Source organism: Anabrus simplex, chromosome 12 (assembly GCF_040414725.1).
Source record: "Anabrus simplex isolate iqAnaSimp1 chromosome 12, ASM4041472v1, whole genome shotgun sequence".
Lineage (NCBI taxonomy): Eukaryota > Metazoa > Arthropoda > Insecta > Orthoptera > Tettigoniidae > Anabrus > Anabrus simplex.
In genome coordinates, this window is record NC_090276.1 from 83966563 (window position 1) to 83986962 (window position 20400).

Here is a 20400-nt window from a genome sequence, read left to right on the forward strand (position 1 = left end):
AAATATTCAACCTACCCTAATTAACTGCACCGACTCACCGCACTCTCCTCCAGCCAATCCACCATTCACATTTCACAGTGTCGCACAAAATCAGGTTATAAAGGCTCTGTACTCGATTAATTCAAAGACTACAGGTGTAGATGATATTCCTATTACTTTTATACATACCATTATGGGTGCTGTCCTGCCTATACTGACGCACATACTGAACTACTGTTTACTAAACGGAACTTTCCCTTCTGTTTGGAAAACATCCAATATTATACCGGTACCTAAGAGTTTAGACCCACAATCTCCCTCTGACTCTCGTCCTATGTTCATACTCATTGCGCTTTCTAAAGCCTTTGAACGTTTAGTATACGAACAAGTTCTGGAATACCTAAATAAACATGCTCCTTTGCAGTGGCGAAGCGTGAACTAAGTAAGGGGGTAGACAGAGATTTATTTTATTTAAATTGTTTTAATCATATTATTATATGGAATTTTGTTTTCGATGCATACATCTGTATTCAGTATTATATTTATGAATCTGAAAATAAGACAAACCCTATAACAACCTTTAACCCTACGTGTACTTGCTTCATTTTTAAATATAGACGAAATAGGCCGCGGGAATTCTCAAATAACAACATACTTTTAGAATAAAAATAGCAATATATTTCATTGTTAGCAGTATATAGATTTAATAAGAGAAATAAGAAATAAATAGTTTTTCGTACAAGTCACCTTAAACAATATTCTTGTAAATGAGTTTAATCCGCCTGTCCTTCATTTCGGCAAATATATCTATTACTCTCGTCTTGAAGTCAGACGTCTTGCTAAGATTCCACAGAAATTTCTTTTCTATAGCTAGAGTTCCCAAGTTAGACAGTCTCTGGCTGGTCATCCAATTCCTTAAATAGGTACGTTTTAATTCGTTTGAAAGCACTCATAGCGCGTTCACTAGAAACTGACTTTAACGGAATATACAGCATCAAGTTAAGCAATTTTTTTCCGTATGCGTATTCTGAAGTACCTTATTAAGACTGGAAGACAATAGTTGTTGGAGTTATAATACCGCAACTAATATTGGCGGGCAAGAAAATGCACGTACTTGAAGGGTTTTGATGCTATCATTCATTTATTCGGTGTAAGTTTACTATACTTCGTATTTAAATATTATTAATTTATTTTTAGACGTGTCTTAGAATAAAGTAAATTCAAATTAATAACATTAAAAGCATGTGTAAGATGGTAGCCAATAAGAGCACCTTTATAAGAGAGATCCAAATACTAGTTCCACAGTCAGCACCTACAGATAGCGTTAGTGTTGCTCTATCTGAAAGCTTTGAAAATCAAAGGGAAAATACACAGAATGGCCAGCGTCTACTTTCGCCTACGTGCTTCGTGTTACTGACGCGAGCCTTAGCATTGCCGAAGTGAGACGAAAATAAGTAAAGCGGGGAATATAATAATGTCACGAATCTGGAAATAATTAATGTTCTAAAAAGTAATTGATTTAACTAGACAATATTTCTTACACAAAATTTTAAGGGTACACGCTGTCTAACCTGTCTCCACTGACGCTTCGCCCCTGCTCCTTTGGACCCTTTGCAATCTGGATTTAAGAAGGGTCATAGTACCGCGACAGCACTTTTGAAGGCTACTGAAGACATTAGAAACGCTATGGACAAACGACTTCTCACTCTAATTATCCTTCTTGACTTCAGTAGCGCCTTTGGCACTATTGTAATTCCGACTATGATAAAGAAAATGGAACTGCTAAATTTCGACCTGGCTGCGCTTAAGGTTTTTAGTTCTTATTTGAGTAACCGTCAACAGCGTGTAACAGTAAACGACAAGGCCTCTAAATGGAAAATGAAACTTAGTGGTGCCCCACAGGGCAGTATTCTAGGGCCCTTACTTTTCTGTATTTATATCAGTGACATACCATCTGTGACAGGAAATAACACACACCACCTCTATGCTGACGATCTTCAAATATATCGATACTGCAAGACAAGATATTAACAATGCCCTCCGACGACTCGGTGTATATGCACAACGAAACTCTCTTATACTAAACTGCACAAAATCTCAGACAATCATAATTGGATCATGAAAACTAGTGAGCTGCTCAAACATTGTCGCAATCCCGCCTATTCTACTGAATGGTAACATTATTCCCTACAGTAAAACGGTTAAAAATCTCGGCGTAATGATGAATGAAACAGTTGATTGGTCTGATCACACGAAAGAAATACGTAAAAAGATTTTTGGAGTTCTTCATCCTCTTGAACGGCAGAGGGATGTATTTCCAATTGAGCTACAGGCCAAACTAATACAGACACTCATTCTCCCTATTGTTGATTATTGTGACGTTGTTTTAGTTGACATGACGAGACAACAAACACTTAAACTTCAACGAGCACTGAATTCCTGCCTGCGATTTATTTACAATATCGGGTACGATGTTCCTATCACCCCATACTATCAGGCTGTCTCAGGGCTGATGTCTGATAAACGTCGGCAGATACACACTTTAACGATGGTGTTTAGAGTGGTAGCTGAAAGTCAGCCACTGCATATTTCAAGTAAATTCATCTTTTTATCATCATTTCACAACTTAAATACACGTTCTAGATTCACTCTTTCTATTCCACTGCACCGCACAGATAAAATTAATAGATCATTTGTGGTGACTGTCGCCAGATTATGGAATACGCTGCTAGCTCAGGTCAGAGAATCTAGATTTTAAAAATCACGATTTACGGTCACCCGCCGAGACTACCTGCTGAGGATAGCTGAGTGAATGGTTGAAGTATGAATGTGTGCGTGCCTGTGGATTAGTCATTTTAGGAGTTTTTAATATTAATTAGTAATTTATTTAAATTTATTTTCAATTCTATTAATGTATGTAGTTTTAACTATTATAAGTATCTCAGTATTTTATTTTAGATTCTGATTGATATGTGGTTAAGTGTACGAGGGGACCTGGAGCCCTAACTTCGCCACTGTACAGAAGGCACTAATAAATAAATAAATAAATAAATAAATAAATAAATAAATAAATAAATAAATAAATAAATAAATAAATAAATAAATAAATAAATATAGAAAGTAGCGTATGGGTATAGATATTTTGTTAGTTGGTAAAGAAAAATACACGTCACAACATATGTTAGGTAGGGTTTACCTTGTCCTATTAGTTTCCCTCGCGGTTAGGGCCACGCAGCTGTGAGCTTGCATCCGGGAGATAGTGGATTCGAACCCCACTGTTGACAGCCCTGAAAATGGTTTCCCGTGGTTTCCCATTTTCACACGAAGCAAATGCTGGGGCTGTATCCTAATTATTAAGGCCACGGCCGCTCCCTTCCCACTCCTAGGCCTTTCCTATCCCATCGTCGCCATAAGACCTATCTACGTCGGTGCGACGTCAAGCAAATTAATTACTTTCCCTCGCAAGCCTGGGATACAGAATATAGTACCGTAGTATAAAGTTAGAGTTTTGTGACGCTAATATGCGTATGGATAATTTTTATTAACGTGCCAGAAACCAACGACACGGAGCTGTTGCCATTTCAACACCGTTTTAAGGGCCACCGACCCAAGCCGGGATTTGAACCTGCGAACTCGTAATCAGAAGGACAGCGACTCAACCAACTGAGCCACACGAAAAGGAGGAGTTTGTGGTTATTGTTAAAAATTGATGCAGTTAGTATTTTTACAAAGGTTTTATGAGGAGCATATATTAAGGCGTACGTTTTCCAACTGTCCTAAATGCACGAGGCCGGACAGAAGAACTAGCTGGAAGCTAAAGAGCCTTGCAGCGGCGTCGCTTCCTTCTCTGTTCACTTTTCCAAACCAAACTCCATGGCGTAACAGCCCCGAAGGGCCATCGCCTGCCAAGCGACCGCTGTTCAGTCCGGAGGCCTGCATATTACGAGGTGCCATGTGGTCATCACGACGAATCATCTCCGCCGTTATTCTTGGCTTTCTACACCGGGGCCACCATCTCACAGTCAAATAGCTCCTCAGTTATAAACACGTGGGCTGAGTGTACCTCGAACTAGCCCTCAGATCCAGGGAGAAATCCCTGACCTGGTTGGGAATGGAACCCGGGGCCTCCGGTAAGAGGCAGGCACGCTACCCGCACACTGCGGGGCCGGGTGGTTTCTTTTAGGTCTCCTTATTTTAGAATTTGAATTAAGACATCCTGCATTCGATTCCAGGCACTGACAGAGTTAAGAAAGGCATGGGATGGGGAAGATACAGCCTTGCTTTAGGGTGCAGTAGAGTTGGCCTTGAGTCTCCCGTAAGCGAAATATCTACGACCTGGAAGGTAGTCACCTTCACGGAGTGTAGTACCAAAGTGGTTCCGTTTTATAAGAAGACAGATTAAATGAAGATTCTACTTTTTCCGTGATTTCCCGTGGTCACGGCCGCTTCCTTCCCATTCCTAGGCCTTTCCTGTCCCATCGTTGCAAAATCTAAATAAAAATGAAATAAACCTTTTCACAACCCACTGACATTATTTTGTGGGTACGCCACTGCATCCACTCACCATTTAAGGTGTTTTAAGTAGAATCCGTATCAATAGAACGTGACTTTCCATTTTAAAAATGTTTCATGCATCGACTGCGACTCAAGCCTGGACCGTCCTGATGAGAAGATAGAAGCATTGGAACTGAGTTATAACGCCCGCCAATTACAAAATAGTTTTGAGGTTCCAATCAGTTCCCTAACCTACCTATAGGCCTACCTATCGAACTTAGGCACGCACCCGCGATTGACTTGCTACTGTTAGATTAAAAAAAATAATCATAACTTACCGAGGCTGCACATAGTTTTGGCTTCTCAGCGACAAAACGGTCCCTCTTAAAACAGTTACTTATATGGCACAAAATGAGGAACTAAGTGCAGGTCACAATCCTGACACAGTCTTCCCAACTCTGCAACTTAAACACAGCACATCTCTCAGCCACGGTACAACCCGGGGATCCTTAGGACGTTGTTGTTTCCGGGAACCGATGTGCAAAAGCTGACAGGATGTTGTAAGCTTGCAACTGTTTCTGGCCGTAGACCCCGTTATCTCGGTAATCACGTTCCGGTCCCCTACTGAGTGATCCCTTGCTAATTGCCCTTTTCCTCATATCTTGACATTTGTCAACACACGGTTACATTCCTAATACAGAGGCCTCTACAACAGTAGCGTAGCCAGGATCGGCCAATGGGGGGGGGTTACAGTTACAAAATTAAGATATAACATAATGAAAATGCTTGTGCTTGTGCGTGTCTGGTACGCGCATGCATGACTGTCATAAGGATACTGATACAAGAGTGAATTACTGTATGTGATATTCAGATTGCAATACACTACAAAATTCTTACTTTAAAATACAGAACAAGAACAATATGATCGAGGTCAGCAGTTTTATCTCAAACGGTATGTTCAGTTTACAATCTAAAATCTAATTTTCGAGGCTTCCTAGAAAATAAATTTAACACATCTGTTGGTTTTACAACTGTGTCTCTGTGAATGTTCAAGGGAGCCAACCCGTTGAGTCGACTTTCACTTGTGGTATTTCTGAGGTAGGTTTTAAGGCGTCTTAATGTTGAAAATGATCTCTCACTGGCTGCAGTGGTGACAGGTAGGGTGGCAAACACTCTCAACAAGCAGTAGATTGCAGGGAGTTTATCTTGATCACATAAAAGAAGTTTATTGTTTACTGTCAGTTTCTATTTATTTTATTTTTGTGAAAGTTCAATGGGGGGGGGGGGTTCTAACCCCCAGTAACCCCCCCCCCCCTGGCTACGCCCCTGCTCTACAAGGAAATATCTCCGCGCATCACAATCCTAAGTGTTTTCCTTTCATTCAAGCAGTACGATGATGATGATGATGCTTGTTGTTTAAAGGGGCCTAACATCGAGGTCATCGGCCCCTAATGCTACGAAATGAAATGACAACAAAAAGTTCAAAATCATCCACTGACCAAAATAAAAAAAGGCATGAATAATGAATGGATGGACATGAATCCAAAAAACAAAAAACAAACAAACAAAAAAGCACTGGATCCGACTCAAAAAGGTCATAAATAGTAGTATTACTGACCAAGGGACACTTTTAAAGCACAATCCTGAATCGAGGATGTTTGATGTCTAAAGGGGTCCAAAATCCAGGTCTAAGGCCCCTCAAAATGGTACTTATCGCTAGTAAAGTTGAACCATGCTATTTGCCATGTTGGGGTACTAATCAAAAGTAGCGAGGACTCACGGTGTTCCACACATGATGGTACTACTCACAGGTAACGCAGACCTATGGTGTTTCTCACATAATGGCGCCACTCATAGCCAACGCAAACCGATGAGGTTCCTCACCTGGGTGTACTAGTCACGGGTGCCGGTATTCCCGTGGTGTTCCTCACATAGTGGGTACTAATCACAGGCAACGCAGACCCACGGTGTCGCTCATATAGTGGTACAACTCACAGGCAACGCCCAGACCCGCGGTGTTGCTCACATGGGTACGACTCACGGGTACTGGAAACCCACCGCAGAACCAACTCACTGCTTATACTAATCACAAACCTATTTCGTACCTAATATAGTGCCACTACTCGCAAATAAATGCGACCCATGGTTTTCTCCGCGTTATGGTACTAATCAAAAGTAGTTTCATGGTTCTAATTCAATCATTCCTTGGTCGCCCCTTTTAGTCGCCTCTCACGACAGGCAGGGGATACCGTGGGTGTATTTTTCGTCTGCGTCTCCCACCCATAGGGGGTAGAGAGTGAGAAAAAAAGAAGAAAGAAGGGACCCGTCACTTCGAAAAGTGAAGTAACGGACGAAGAAAGGCAAGGGCCACGAAGGGCGTGAAAATAAAAGACTCCCTAGGCCTCGAATGCTCTAATACCGTCGGGGTGGGAAAAGAACAAGAGTTGACCAAGGGAGGTCGGACAGGATAGACGAAAGTGAGGAGCCTGGCACAAGTAAGTGGAAGCAATGGCAAGACTCATCTAAGGGTCCCGTAGTCGCCTATCCACACTCCCACGTTGAGATCCCCTTGGGCCGCTTTTAGTCGCCTCTTACGACAGGCAGGGGATACCGCGGGTGTATTCTACATGTGCGTCCCCCACCCGCAGGGGGTAGTGTGTTTGGTCCGCAAGAGGTATTTTATTTCCCTCAAGTCCGCCGGCAAGCCGGTTAGGACCCCCCTACACGCCACCTGGGATGCGCCACGTGGGGGTATCATCTCTCCCCCTGCTCCGCCTGCGTAGTAGGTTCGTGGCATTCAAGCAGTACAAATATGGAGAATTAGGTATGGCCCTATTGAGCCTTGCTAGTAGATTCTTTGTCGCTACGTTAATTTAATATCTCTGCGTAAGTTTTTAAGTTGTTCGTACCGTACGTAAAACAACGGCTGATCCTCGCTCTAGTTTCGGGAAACATTTTTGGGGGGGCTCGCCCCCTCTGGGCCCCCTCCCTTGGCTACGCCAGTGTCTGTTAGTGATTAACAACTGTTATTTACGGAATATCGGAGTATAACATATATATGAAAATGAAAATCCACAGACTGTTTCCAGTCATCGACCGGGTCAGGAATGGAATTAATGAACCCCCATCTAGCGGCGAGGATAGAAATTGTGCCGGCTGCGGAAGCTTCTCGCACTCCTCTGGGGCAATGATTAATGAATGACAGATGAAATGAAATGATATTGGAGAGTGTTGCTGGAATTAAATATGACAGGTAAAACCGGAGTACCAGAAGATAAACCTGTCCCGCCTCCGCTTTGTCCAGCACAAATCTCACATGGAGAGACCGGATTTGAACCAGGGAACCCAGTGGTGAGAGGCCGGCGCGCTGCCGCCTGAGCCACAGAAGCTCAGTATAAAGTATATATAATGTTCTTCATGACCGTAATTTACACTTTCCGTGTTTCAGCGTGTTGTCTGCAAGTAAACGTTCCTGTTGTTTTGTGTCCGCCTGTGCTTAATCACCTGCAAAATCTATTACATGATGATAAGTTGTTATGAGTTAAAAACCAATCAAGGTGTTAGGTTCACCAATTAAAAATCAGAAAACACCCCGCTGAAATCATACATTTTTACTATTTATTCAGAAGAAAAAACAAGCACTTCTATATGCCAGCCATTCACATTGTTTTTCAACACCCACACACACTCTCTAACCCAGACATCCCTCTCTACTGCCAACCCTATCATATTAAATTTAATTTCAAATATGTTACAAACTCAACATTCTCCCACCTTGAGTTGTGGGAACAACTCAACACATCATTTATCCACATTACAATACAAAACTGAATTTACTATACACAATACAAAACAGCATGATCACCTCTCCCCTTTCTCGTCTCTTTTGGAACTAAAAAAAACCCACTTGAGATAAATATCACATAGAATAAATTAACACTTATGAAAAAATATCACTCAATCCTCAAATCTTTTGGGTTTAATCAGCAGTCTCCCACTACTAGTTTTCAGTTTGGAGCTATCGGTCGATGATTTAATTGTCCTTCGGTCACCTTCTTTCTTTTCACACAGCTTAAATTGTCTGAAGGCATGGTCTTCTGCAGATGTCACTTCGAGTGGGTATACCTTCTGCACCGGTCTCACGAGTACCCCTCTTTCAGTCTTCAGACGAACAAGTCTCACAACACCACCTTTGCCAGGGATAACTTCCATCACTCTTGCCAACGGCCAATTCAGTCTCTTGGGGTTGTTATTGTCTACTAGTACTACTTCATCCACGAAGGGTTTGTACTGAATTTTTTTAGGGTGGTTCTTCTGAATTAGTTGTCCAAGATATTCATTCCTATACCTCAACCTTAAAGTTTCTTTTATTTTCTGTCTATATCTGTATCTTTTGTCGAAACTTACATTTTCTATCATGTCGATATCGGGCATTCCAACCTCCTTGACATCTTGCAGAAACATTGCAGGGGTTATTGCCATCAGGTCACTCCCATCATTGGACAGGTAGGTAAGCGGCCGAGAATTCATCACAGCTTCGATGTCACACAAGACTGTCATCATTTCTTAGTACGACAAGCACGAATTTCCCAGAACTTTCCTGAGCATTTGTTTGATAACACCAATCAACCTCTCCCACCAACCTCCCCACCATGGTGCAGCGGGAGGATTAAATTTCCGTTCAATTTCATTTGCAGAACTATATTCAACAATTTTATCCCACTGAATCGTCTCCAAAGCATTACAGCCGCCAAGAAAATTCGTCCCATTATCACTGTAGACTATTGCTGGCCTTCCACGTCTGGATACAAAGCGTCGAAAAGCTTCTAGGAATGTTGAGGTAGCCAAAGATGTCACAAGCTCCAGATAGACCGCACGAAAAGCAGCACATGTGAACAAACAGACCCAGGCTTTCTCTCCTCCTCTCAAAATCAAAGGTCCTGCAAAGTCTACCCCTGATATCTCAAAAACCGAAGCCTCTCTCACTCTGTCAACGGGTAGATGAGCCTGTTCCGCTTCAAGATGTTTTCCATGATATCTTCGGCAGACAACACATGATGCGATTGCACTCTTCACAGTTCTTCTTCCACCGAGGATCCAGTATTTCTGTCGGAGCCCGCTGAGCAGAATCTGTGTACCAGCATGACATAATTCTTTGTCTTTTTCCCTAATGAGAGCACGAACTAAAGCATGTTTTGCAGGAAGGATAATAGGACAGCGGAAAGCGTAATCATCCCGATGTGCTATTATCTTTGTTTTCAGTCTCATCACTCCCTCGTCATCAGTGAAAACATAGAGTGTGCTAAATCTCTCGTCCTTTACATCTACAAAACACTCTTTTTGTATGAACTTCATCACAATTTTCTCCGCTCTGGTCGTCTCCTCAACTGATAGTTCTGCGTATATCCTAGTTAATTTTTTGCTGTCGACAATTGTGCAGAAATCTCAAGATCCACCCCATCATGCGAACTGTTTTCCGAAAACTCGAGAAATAGTCGAGGTGCCACTCTTGCGTATTTGACTTATTTTCTATTGCGGTCATAGTGTTGACTTTTCTTCTTTTTTCTTCGAACACTTCTTCGTCGTTTCTTGTAACTTCGGAGCAGGGCCATTGAGTAGGGGGTTGTTTCAGCCATTTCGGACCCTCCCACCATCTCTGTTCCAGTAAATGTTTTGGATCACATCCTCTTGATGCCAGGTCAGCTGGATTCATGGTTTCTGGAACATGTCGTCACTGTTCAATTCTGGATAATCTTCGGATTTTTTGAACTCTATTCCATACGTAAGTTCCACAAGGTTCGTCTAATTTTATCCAGGATAACACTGTCGATGAGTCACTCCAATAATTAACAATAATTTATTTTGACCTTAATGATGGTAACACTGATGTGGTAAGTCTAACACCTATGGTAGCTGCTAATAATTCCAGACGTGGTATGGTGATCTTCTTCTTGGGTGCCACTCGTGCCTTTGCTTGTACAAGCCGTAGATCCACGTTATCAATCCTCTGTACTCGCAAGAATATAACTGCTGCATATGCGGTTTGACTAGCATCGCAGAATATATGTATAGAGATATCTTCAACCGATTGCAGCCTTCCAATCAGACATCTGTGAATCTTAATCTCAGCCAGGAGAGGTAGTTCTGCCAAACATTTCAGAAACCTTTTCTTTGTCGATTCATTTACCTCAGTGTTCCAGTCCAGCCCAGAAGCCCAAAGTTCCTGCAGAATTAATTTAGGGCAGAGAGATACAGGACATGATAAACCAATAGGATCAAATACTCTATGAGCAGCTCTTAGTATTGTCCTCTTTGTTATTACATCAGGTATGATATCAATGACATGTGCCAGATTCAACTCAATAGTATCGTTTTCTTTATTCCAAACGAGTCCTAACACTTGTGACAGGTTTTCAGTTGTTTTTTTGTGAGAATACTCCCACCCTCGCAGGTTGAAAGATGCCTTCTCCATAATTATTTTTGCCTCTTTCATGAATGAATTGAGCTCAGTTTCATTGTTAACACTTGTAGTACAATTATCTACATAGAAACATTCTCTCAGCCTTTCTATTGTCGGAACCAAGTAGGGATTGTTATCAACTGCTTCTCTCTTCATCTCGTTCAAATGGAATTCTATTGTTGCCGACAGCAAGAAAGTAGTGATGGGAAAAATAGTTCTTTCTTGCGATCAGTTCAATGTGATCTAGTTCACTGCCACGAACAGTTCGAAAGACTAGTTCGTTTAGTTCACTAGTTCACATCTCCATTTCCTCCAACTTCGCGCATACGCATGTATATATAGACATGATAATTATAGGCTTTTGGGCTTATGCCGTGTCATGTATATAATTTGTTCGACTGTGCATCTTTATATATACAGCAGTTAAAATTTAACACGAAATCACTGATTAGGTCTAAATACATAATTGTTATTTCACAATACACATCGATGGCTTTCAATGCACATAATAAGGTGAACATGTCCATCACGTTTTTTCCAACAACCATGTCGGCATAATCTTATTTCTCTTCTTCTTCGTCGTCGTTTGTTCTTGGACACTGCGCAGCGCACTACGTCCAGTCACTTCTTATTTCTCTATTTCCTAGCTTTCTTGCCAGAGAGTTGCACTCAGGGTTGCCAACTAATGTTAGACAAACTTCAGCAAATTCTAAATTAAAAGTCGGTAAGTCGAATTAACCTCCATAATCCAGTTACAGTTTATTTGTTTGATATGTAATAATTTAAAAATATGTATTCACGTGCCTAGCAAAAAAAAAAAAAAAAAATCTTACTTTTACAGCTCCCTCAAATTAGGCGACGAAGGCTGCACAAGATCTGCACCGGGCCGTGTATACGCTGATATGTACCAATTTTACTACCGTAACTTACAAGAATAGACAGACAGATATGACTCATAAATAAACAATACAATCGAAGTAATTTGTACATAACTTACGCAGTCTCATTAGTCGTCTTCTGGCAGTGGCTCGATTCCCTCCATATCCGTGTAAGAGTCGTCGCTTTCACTTGATGATGATGCATTTACAGAGTCCGTAATCCCATAGTTTTCCTTTCCCTTCACCACATGATTGAAATACGCCTGCGGTGCCTTTTCTCAGCTGTTTCATAAGCAAGTCCTTTAGCTAAGGCATGCAAGTCCCTTAACCTAAAAGTTGTGTGTGTTTTCCTACTTAACCTTTAACAAGGCCCCAAACTGGTTCTATGGGATTCAACTCGCAGTGATAAGGCTGCAATCTTAGGACATAATGTTTAGTCTTCTCTGCTAAGTCATCTATAACACATTTGTCATCGTTTTTCAGTAATTTGGCTATTTGAATAAGTTCGACTTTGACTGCCCCAGGCGCTATTCGTAATAAAAGAAAAATGACTCTATGCTCAGTTAGAGTCGCGTGCAATAATTGCCATACGAAACGATTTCTCATAACAAAATATGATAATTAAGTTTACAATAAAAATATTCGGTAATATTCTTCACTGCATTTAAGTTAAAAGATGCCGGCAGTCAATCAGAATGCGACTTTACCACTTGTATTTTTCATAGTGTTAACTAACCTACTTCACTCACCAAATTTATCAAACCATAAATCATAATTCGTCAGAATTGTCTCTAAATGTTCCTAAAATCTCCAGAAAAGTCGTTTGTCTCTAACTTTGAAATTCTGTCGCTAAATGACTTCAAAGAGACTTGTCGCTGTCGCTGGAGTTGGCAACACGGATGTACAGGTCGACTATTCTTGCGCTTGTGCAGTTGTCAATTTTATAATAGTTCATTTCATAAACAAGTTCCTACAGTTCATTTAGTTCAACTAGTTGGTGTATTTCCGAGTTTGTGCGAGTATATGTTTCAAGTGATATTATAACATTTATAATTATGCCGCCACGGAGAAGAAGCCAAGTGTGGAACCATTTCAGAGGGTAAAAGAGCGAAGTGTGTTTATTGTTCACAAATTATAAGCATTGTCTGTGGTTCTTTAGGTAATTTACAGAGACACATAAAAATAAAGCACCCGACCGTTTGTACCTCAAGTTATGAACCATACCCACAACAACAAGTTAGTTCTGAAGCATCAGATGTATTTACAGACAATATCACCGAAATGCGACCTCCTGATAAGCCTTCCTCAAGCGGAAATGCTACTCAGACAAGTATGGGTGACTATATTAGAGTAAAGAAACCGGTTACTGTACATAAATCAAAAGTAATTGACGAACAATTAATGAAACTGGTAGTTAAAGGCTACCATCCTTTCAGTATGGTGGAGGAGCCCGAATTTAAAGATTTTGTAAATTTACTGTGCCCAGGATATAATCTCCCAACTAGAAAAACTATTTCCACCAGTTTATTACCACAATATTACCGCAACACTGTTGAAAAGGTGCAGAAACTCCTAGAAGATGTACAAGCTGTTTGTCTTAAACCGATTCTTGGACATCCATTAATTATCAAAGTTTCTTGGCCGTCACAGCCCATTATATCAATGCTGATTGCCAGCTGAGTACCGTTTAATTAGGATGTGTTGAATTTCGGGACGGACACACTGCTGAAAATTCGTCAGGGCGCTTGAAAGGGACAGTGCGTGAGTGGGGGTTAGAGAATAAAGTAGTTGCTGTCGTCAGTGACAACGCCAATAACATTGTTGCTGCAATAAGATTATGTAACTGGCGGCACTTGTCATGTTTCGCGCACTCAGTAAACCTTGTGGTGCAGACAGGACTGCGCAGTGGTGAAATAAATGTTGTCATACAAAAAGTGAAGGCAATAGTAGAATATTTCAAAAGGAGCTCGCATGCCCTCGCTAAAATGCAGTCTGTTCAAAAACAAATGGGACTACCCGAGCTCAAATTGGAGCAAGACATAGTGACCAGGTGGAAGTCTACGCATGATATGTTGAAGCGGATTGTTCAAGCAAAAGATGCTGTACTTTCCACATTAGCTGTTTTACAAAGCAGTGTGGAAGTGTTGACCCAACATGAGTGGAATATGCAACTGAAGTACTTCAGGTATTTGAACAAAATAAGAGTTGAGGTAAGCTCGGAAAAGTCTGTATCCAGAGCTAAGGTGATACTGTTTGTTCGGGCAATGAACCGAAGACTTATTGCGTACGAACAGGATAAGAGATTTCCTGTTGAAGTAGTTTATTTGGTAAAGACTTTAAAAGAACAATTGTTGAAGCGTTTCAAAGACGTTGAAGACAACGAATTGACTGCACATGCGACATTACTGGATCCAAGATTCAAAAAGTATGGCTTCAGCAATGTGTCTAAATTCACCGCAGCTAACGATTCGTTGAAGAAGAAAGTTTGTGCAGTAAATCTGCGGCTGGATCACGAGCCAGCCATTACGTTATCTGTGGCAGGACCTGCATCTTCTAGCCTCACGTCGTCACTTTGGGAAGATTTTGACCGCGAGGTAAAAGAAGTGATCGCCCCTCAAAACCCGACTTCAGCAGGAATTGTCGAATTAAATAAATACTTGCAGGAACCTCTACTGGACAGAAGGGAAGATCCGTTGAAGTGGTGGAAGGAAAGGAGAGCCGTCTATCCCCGCTTGTACGAGCTTGTAAAAAGAAGACTGTGCGTAGTGGCAACATCTGTCCCCTGTGAAAGGATCTTCTCCAAGATAGGGCAGATAATTACGGAGAAAAGAAATAGACTTACTACAGCAAAGGCATCCCAGATTGTATTTTTGCACCATAATTGGTAACTTTTAGAATGCAGTCAATATTTTCCAAATTAATGGTTCCGGTAATTTCAATTCTTTTTATGAGTATTTTTAAATAATTGAAGTTTCTAATCGCTTAACTTTAAATAAATGTGTATATTGTATATTTCTTTATCAAATTTTCTTAAGTTTATTCATATTTTGCACACTTGGGCTTTATATGTTTGACTTATTTTTTAACTATAATTTTTGTTATATAAAATGTACCAAAAAGTGTCTTATAATATTGTGTTCTACATACTGAAGTAAGCATGCTGTTTTGTCTTATAGAAACATACCAACGTATTAATTGTACTATACGTATGTGTTTTAATATTTCTTTGCCATGTTTATCATAAATTTAGTCATATTTTAATACTTAGGCTTAATTTTGTAAATATTTTCTGTACGGTATGTAATTTTTAAAAACTCTTACAAAGTGAGCTTAATATACTTTTCCAAGTATTTAAATAAGCATCCTGTTTTATTTTATGGAAACCTATCCGCATGTTAATTGTACTGCATTATTTTATTTTATGAGCCGAAGTAAATAATTTAGGAAACAGGTTGAACGACCTAAACTGCAAACAAAATAGTTCTTTATGAATTCTCATTACAGTTCGTTTACTCTACAGAAGCATCCACATATTTCTTGAAAGACCTGAACTGCAAACAAGTTCTTTACGAACTGTATTTTTACAGTTCGATTATGTCTCAACTCACGCAATGAAAGACCTAAACTGCAGACAAAATAGTTCTTTACGAACTGTATCTTTACAGTTCGATTATGTCTCAACTCACGGAATGAACGACCTAAACTGCAGACAAAATAATTCTTTACGAACTGTTTCTTTACAGTTCGTATAGGTCTCAACTCATGGAAAGTACCGACTGCAGAGCATCCACATGTATTGCAGGTCTTTAGAAAATATATGAGTTTCTTTGTATGTAGCAAACATAATTCGTGGATTCTGGCTTTATTTCCTCTTGTCAGGCTGTAGTTGTAGACGCCATATACAAAATAAGATGTAATACAGAATTGTACCATCTGTTATTCTCTTGTTTTTAGGAACAAATTATGTCACGGCCGACTTGATGCGTCGCTCTAGCTAGCTCCTCGAGCAAAGCGAGGGATCCAGTTGGCCGTTATTATGGAGACCAAGTCCCGACATTCAGCCGCTATTAGGCGCTGCAGTCGCAACGTGGAATCTCGTTCGTTTATTATTTACGTTCGAGAGAACCAAGGTAGTTTGAGTAAGAGGTAGGGATCAAGCGCAGGTTTCCCACCACGCTTGGCCGTCGATGACGTCACGTGAACCCTCAGCGCCTTGTGTTCTGCATGAGGTAGGCTAATATACAGCTGTAAGCTATCCTGTTTTAGCCACAAGTTAGAGATAAGAGAACTTCAATGATATTTTAACATCACCTCGCAAAAGGCATTGCACTTCACTATTACAGTAGAGTAATAATAGGAGATCAAATACAGTGCGAATCCAGCTGCGTTTCTGAAGTATTTCGATCTGTATAAAAGGTTGTAACACTGCTAAGACTGTGATCGCAGTGGAATGACCATTCCATATGTTCATGTTCTCAACACCTATGATAACAATAACAAAGGGCTCTAATTGTTACAGTTACAGACGCGAACATTAAAGCTTGATGACTGCAAGAAATATGTCCGTTGTTACAAGCAATATTGGGAAACTATATACACTATCAACAATACAAACAGCAAATGTTAGGAAACTGTCCACAACACAAGCAGTACAGTAAATGTTCTCCTCCAAGTACCAGGCACTGACAAATTCCACGTTAACATTAGATAGGCCATATAAATTAATGAGCCTGCATATTAACATTCTTAGCACTGGTTTCATATAAAACATAATAAATTGCCTTTAATAAAAAAATAACAGGTACTTTATACACAAAGTGTAATGCTGATATTAAAAAAAGAAGAATACCAAACACACTTATCCCTAGCATCAATGGAATTTCTTTGCTTTTCTTCTTTCTATATCGGTATTTTATTAACTGAAAGCCGGTCTCTTGAATGTCTTACTTTTGTTTAAAGCGCCCATTCGAATAAAAGAACGGCTTCTCACGAAGCAACTTGCAAACTCATAAATTTCGGGGAATTCCTTCTTCAGGATATCCGTAAGGTTTGTGATGATGTTTGAAACCTCTTTCAGTACTTTCCCGTGGTAAAATTGAAACTACCGAGCTTGATAACTGCAGTCGCTTAAGTGCGGCCAGTATTCAGTATTCGGGAGATAGTGGGTTCGAACCCCACTGTCGGCAGCCCTGAAGATGGTTTTCCGTGTTTTCCCATTTTCACACCAAGCAAATGCTGGGGCTGTACCTTAATTAAGGCCACGGACGCTTTCTTCCCACTCCTAGCCCTTTCCTGTCCAATCGTCGCCATAAGACCTATCTTTGTCGGTGCGACGTAAAGCATCTTGCAAAAAAGAAAAGAAAAGTGGACCTCTTTTTGAAATCTGATTTCCACCCCTTGTAGTTTGACCTGTTTTATCTCCGTAATTGTTTTCTATTTCGAGGTTTTTTTTCTTTACCCTAAAAGCTACAATATAGCCTGTGAAGTTTTCAAGCAGCTCATCACGATCCTTGGTTTCGCGACTGTCTTCGGGCTGTTTTACCTGCTCTTCAAGGGCTTTAACGAACCCTTGCTCATCCTCCGGTAAATAATAGGATGTTGTGGGCTCAACGCTGGCCTTAGACTGGCACACGATATCCGAGTTTTGATCGAGTTCATCAGTAGCATGTAACATATTTGGGCGTAATGTTTCATAATCTTCCGGAGAACAGATGGAATTTCTTATCGCCTCGGAAGCATTGAGGCTAAGAAGCAATGATCTCACCTTTCGCGCCACAGCTGTCGGAAGAGGATGGTCATAAAGCCTTCCGAACCTTAGAAGCTGAGAAAGATAGGTTTCGCTAATGTCTTGATTACTTCTGTCACCATTCATTTAGGTCAGTGGCTTTAGGGAATACATGAAAGTGTATGTTTCGTTCCTTCGCGTGCCTGTTATGATGTGTGCAGCCTGCAATGGCATGATAAAGTATATTGAAAAGTGTACCCTATTACTGCTTTTTACGTTTTATCACATAAAATAAACACACGCGGTTTCTTATACACCACAGATATGTTACTATCGTGTATAATTAGCACCTAGCTTCTGCGTGTACAGCGATTCTTATTCGAACTACCTCTACCTCATTCAGAGCAGATTCAACGCGAGGGTCCTGCGTGACGTCACAGCTCTGCTTGCTACTGCGCACCTCTCTCGTGATCCCTACCTTGTATTCTACGTACCTTGCGAGAGAACGAGCAGTCGGCAGGAAATTTAGTTCATTTCGAACTGCTGCCAAATATAATTGTGACCTAGTTCAATAGTTCACTTTAACGACTAGTTCTATTTGAACTACTCGTTCACGAACTACCCATCTCTACAAGAAAGGAGAACATGCAAGACCGAAAACAACTCTATTATGACGAAACACTTTCATCTTTTCTGTACTTTCCTTATCCCACCAAAAACATCTTAGAAAGTCACGGTCTCTAGGATGGACGATTATTTGGAGAAATGCCTTTTCTATGTCTGCGATGACTCCAATATCATTTTCTCTGAACTTCAGTAATGAATTAGGAATCAACTCTATAAGGTTAGGTCCTTTTTCAATACAATCATTTAGAGAAGGAGCGTTCCTCTGTTTCGCGTCAAATACAGGTCTTATCTTGGTGGTGCTGTTCTCTTTCAAGACAGGTCGATGTGGTAAATAGTGTCCGCCATTCGCTAGCTCTTCTTCGGATACCATAGCAATAATTCTTTGCCCCATCCAATCTCGTAAGATGCCATCGTATCCCCCATAATGTTGTTCAGCTTGTAGTTTCATGGTGACTATCTCCAATCTGCGCTGAGCTATTTCGCTATTGTCCGGAAGAGGTGGATCTTGCTCGCTCCAAGGGAGACACACTTCATATCTGTTGTCTTCATTCAGCCTCACAGTCTCAAGGAAATTCTTCCTAACTCGTTCATTCTTCTCGATGGTAGATTCCTTTTCTGTAGGATCAGTAATTCCAAGAATTTCTAAGTCCCAGAGATCACAAATTTTTGTTTGTTTTCAAAACAATGATGTCACCAATAGTGACGCTGCATCCCTTCTAGGTTTATTATAATTTTTCCCATTAGTGTCCACCCTAGAACAGTCTCGACTAGACCACATTTTAGTTGATGTGTCCTCCCAGTAAGCAATTCACCTGCGACATCTGCCCCCAGTAGGATCTTTATGGGGCCTCGGTCTTGTACGTCTGTTAAACAAATCTTCAGATCCTTTATCTCATCACTCCAAGTACCATTCCTAACATATGGGACATCTTCACAAATTATTTCTTGGCTCAAAACTTGCAGTTCCTTGGAATAGTTTCCCTCTAATCTCCTTAAACTTATGTTGTAACAATCATGCTTTACCTCTTGGGAACGTACTCCACCAAACAGTGAGTGTATTTGAGTTTCCTTTCCGACTGACTGGTACCCCATTTGTTCAGCTAGGCCACGCACAATGTAAGATTTAGTGGACCCGGTATCAATGATCGCTCGCACTGTTTTTTGTTTACTCTTACCCATAACAACAACTGCCAGAGTTTGCAAATATACCTCAGGAGAACAAGATACGTTAGCCATAGACTTATCTACATGAGTGGCATCCTCACTAATCGACTTTCTTTCTCCCTCAAAATTATTTTTTGAAACACTTTCTTTGTCTTTGCTACCAAGTTTATAACACATTAGTACCACATGCTTCCCACCACAAACAATACATCTAATAATGGATTTACAAGCTTTACTTTGATGACCTCTCTTTAAACAATTAAAACAACAGTGCTTGTTACTCAAGATTTTCCTTCTTTCCTCCACAGTCATTTGTTGAGCTTTAATGGATTCTGAACTTGAATGAGGTTTAAGACAAAATACACACTCCTGTCTTTTAGAAATATCAGTAACAAGGCAGAAGCGGTAGGGACATTTGGTTCAGAGGCTTCCCTTGGTTTTTTGCCTCCCTTAATCTTGAGCCCTTGGGATGTATTAATGTTGATCCCTTTCATTGCTAATGAAATTCCTTCCTCACTAACAACTTCACTTGGGAGAAAAGCCATGAGCTGTTTCATGAGCTGAACGATCTTTGGAGACAGAATCACATATGAAAGAAGTATTCCTTTGCCAGGCCCTCAGTAAGTCTTCTGGCAAGGATGATTCAATTAAGGGGTATAGCATTGCAGTGCACTTTTCTGTAGTAACTCCTAAACTTTCCAGAAATCTGAGATGTGATTCTAATTTATCATATAAGCTACTAAGTGTTGGTTTTTCTGTAGAATTTACTGCATTGGTTAAAACTAGCTTCAGTAGTTCACGAACGTAAACTTCTACCTGTAAGTCCTCCCTACCAAATCGAGCTTGAAGACTGTCTATCGCTTTATGATAATTGTCGGCAATCGGAGGGAAACTTGTGACTAACTCGCACGCTCTAGAACCTTCTATCATAGCTTGAATGAGATACTGGAATTTATCTTCCTCCCCCATGTCCTCATCTTCGTGTATTTTACGGAACTGACTCCAAAAGTATAACCAGTCAATTATTTCCCCAGAAAACTTCTTCAATTCTATTTTTGAAGCCTGTATTTCTT

At 40.6% G+C, this 20400-nt stretch overlaps 1 protein-coding gene across 1 annotated transcript in view; it reads right to left on the bottom strand.

Moving 5' to 3' along the window:
* Positions 1-20400, bottom strand: part of LOC136884458 (chymotrypsin-1-like) — a 90024-nt gene that overhangs the window by 39029 nt on the left and 30595 nt on the right. The gene's annotated exons all lie outside the window — the stretch shown is intronic.